The sequence below is a fragment of the Brachycentrus maculatus genome, unplaced genomic scaffold (genome assembly GCF_059751285.1).
Source record: "Brachycentrus maculatus isolate JH-2025_06_01 unplaced genomic scaffold, ASM5975128v1 h1tg000506l, whole genome shotgun sequence".
Classification (NCBI taxonomy): domain Eukaryota; kingdom Metazoa; phylum Arthropoda; class Insecta; order Trichoptera; family Brachycentridae; genus Brachycentrus; species Brachycentrus maculatus.
Genome location: NW_028281252.1, coordinates 78,738 through 82,159, shown reverse-complemented (window position 1 = coordinate 82,159; position 3,422 = coordinate 78,738). Strand labels below are relative to the sequence as shown.

General features: G+C 30.0%; 1 pseudogene; it reads right to left on the bottom strand.

Annotated features, from left to right (window-relative positions):
* Positions 1–954: 954 nt before the first annotated feature.
* LOC148301893 (acyl-CoA Delta-9 desaturase pseudogene) lies at positions 955–2,612 on the bottom strand (annotated as a pseudogene).
* Between the last annotated feature and the right edge of the window lie 810 nt (positions 2,613–3,422).

Sequence of the window (3,422 nt, the reverse complement as noted above, 5' to 3'; positions counted from 1 at the left end):
TTATAGGACTTCGAGTTTATATAAAATGGTAAACACAACCAATATACAAAAGAAAGTCCATGTAAAAAAAACTAGTGCTGAAAATTCAAAAGATTTGTTAAATAATGCGTTTGCATGTGAAATAATCAAGAATAAAAAAATTCACATATTTAAAATAAAGGTTTCTAGGGTCTTTAACGTTAATTACGTCTTTTTAACGAACTTATTTTATTATGATTTTTTGACCAATTGAGTTGGAAGAAGGAGCAAAAGAAGACCGAGAAAAAATTAACATGATCATATATGTTAAATACTTGAATGTGGTCGGGTCAGGAGTCAAAATAATCGGTGGATGTGTATGAGGAGATGCGTGAATGTGGAAGAAGCGAAGAGAGTTTGCAAAGACAGAGTAGAGTGGTGCGGCGTTATTTTATCTCTTTTTACTCCTATGGGGATGCGACTTGATAGTTAGTAAGTTTTTTTTATGTCATTTGTAATATGAAAAAAAAATCAAAAACGATGGATAGAATTGTGGATAATATCCATATACTCGTATAAAACAGTGTATAGAGTGATAACTTAAACCAGACAATGATCAATCGTTGAGTTAATATCAAAACCACCCATCTGAATCATAATATTTTTCAGTAAATAACTCTTTCATCCTTATTTAGAGATCCTTAAAAATATACGTTAAAATATATTATTTTTAATTATTTTTTGACATCTTATCAAAGATGAAGAAGAATATGAAAGTCTGGGTATTTACGGGGCTGACGACCGTCATAGGCTGGTTTGAGTGATCACTCTACATACGTGTAACATTCACCAATTCTACCCATTATTGTAGATTTTGTGAACAAGTATTTGGACACACTCAAAATGTTGTAAATTGATTTATAAATTGTACAATTTCATGAAGACTAATTTTCAGGAATCTACATTTCATTCATAAAATATGAAAATAATTTAGTTTTAATCTTCCTTTGGGTTGATTATGATCGCTCCCTCTCTTTCTTCAAGGGGTTGATCCTGATCTCCCCACCCCCAAACGTTATGTGTTTCATCGCCCGTTCTCTTCACCCTGCTTTCTACCAGTTCTTCAGACGCAGTCTTCAAGTCGTAGGCCCAGCCAATATAAGCCATCAAATATAAAAACCCTTTGGTGACATTCATCAAATACCCTCCCAGCTCTGCAGTCTTGTAATCCCAGGGGAATGTATGATGGTAGTTGTGGAATCCTTCACCCAGAACGAACGACGAGACCCAGTAGTTCTCCGAGGGCTTGATGTGTTTATTGTAAGGTTTGTTGCCAAATTTGTGAGCGGCGCTGTTCACGAACCAAGTACCATTGAGCACGTATACGTAGCGGAAAATCGCAGCGACAAAAAGGCGTTGCTGAAAGTTTCACCCCAAAAGTACATCGGAATCACAGTAGGCAAAATGTAACTGAAGATCGGCATCAGAAATAAATAGTACCTGAAAAATAAATAAAACAAAGTAATAAAAGTACTACAAAGTCTAGCTTTATATACAGTGGAGCTTTAGGCATGTTTTGTTCATAATTCTTTAACATTTAGACGGCTGGCAAAGATCTACGATAAATATTTTTTTTTTTTTTTTTTTATTTATTCACACAAACGCACAGCGGGCTTTAATAAGTAAAATTTCAAGTTACAAAAAAATACAGAGTTGTTATAAATATAATTTACAAAAAAGTATACTGTTGTGATAAGTAAAAGTTACAAATTATTATACATATTTGATATTCGTAAATTAGGTAGCGGTATCTAAGGCAATAATTTAAATAAACAAATAACGCATGTATGTCGTTACTTTACGTTAAAATAATAAAATAACGTTTCAGCATATAAATATAGAAATTTAGTGATCTAGGAACAAGACCAAGTAGAATTATTGTAGATTATCAGGGTATAAAAATAAAATATGGCGAATAAAATAAAAAAAAAAGTTTTCATAATTAATACAAGTTTTTGAGTGTAAATAATTAACTAATGTTTTCGTTATTTTTAAAATTAAGCACTTGCATATTACCACTTTTGATGTATTATACAAGTTTTATTTTACACACACAAAAATAGTTATTTTTTAATCTTGTTGTATGTAATGAAATAAATCTTCACAAGTGGTATTAAACAAGTTTTGAATTGTTAAAATAATCAACATGTTAATCCACAAAGTAAATGCCAAAATGAATAAATGATGTAATGTATTCGTTGTTACACATTAGAGAAAAAAAGTGAGAAATGAGAATTGCAGTATAAATAAATAAAAAAATTACAAAGTCAAACAGGGATGACACATGTATCAGGATCATATGAGGAATTAAATAGGAAGAAAAAAATAAATAAAAGAATAATATGATGGCACAATGACAAAAAAATAATTTTACTTTTTCTGGAAGACTAGAACTAGATCAGATAGCAGATCGCTATTGTCAATGGTAGGTCCTTTATTTATAACTTCGGGATGCTTTTTGCAGAGCAACCATCCTATGTGGTAGAAAAAAACCCCTCTAGTAGCGTTATACGGTTCGGCATCTGTTTCTTGTATGTGTGATGTAGGCGATGATCCCTGGCCCAATTGATAGCTGGATCCTTGAAAGAAAAATTGAAGAATTGATTATAATGTTGTAAAAATAAGGTTTACTAAAACATTAAAATAAAATTTAAAATGTCATATAAAAATTATTCCAACGAGTAGAATACATTTATGAATAAAATCAAATTTATGAATAACGATTTTAGATACACCCAAAGAAATTGTTAATTTTTTTATTACATTTCGCTCACTCCTTTCAAGAACCTCATAAATCAAGAAACTTGATTTTTCAGGAGAACGTTTTTAAAGTTTAAAAATATAATACAATGTTTTAAAAATAAATATCAAGCCAATGATTGAACTTTTTACTGTGCAACAGATCTTTTTAGGTAAAACCTGAAGATTTTTTCCCCATTCGAAAAATATTTAGTTTATTTAAAAAAAATAATTAAACAATACCTTTTCTTCAAAATACAAAAACAACACTTCCTGCTCTGTAGCGGGTAAATATAAAGTTAAAAATATGCCTATTTTGCTGGGATAAAGTACATTTTCTGGGATATTCTTTACAACTAAAAATGGACGGTTTTTGATTTATGACGTTCTTGAAAGGAGTGAGCTATATATAAACAGGTGGTTTCAAAAGTAAATTCAACTTTAAGTTTAATAGCGGATATTATATTCAGGCTAAAAGCTTTAAGAAACGGGGATTATTCAAACAGGGATTTTAGAATTAACGTATTTTGGCAGTACATCGACGATATGATGTTATAAAAATAAGTCCTATGAAAACATAAAAATTAAATTTAAAATGACATTTAAAAATTATTCTAACGAGTAGAATACATCAATGAATAAAATCGAATTTATGAATAATGATT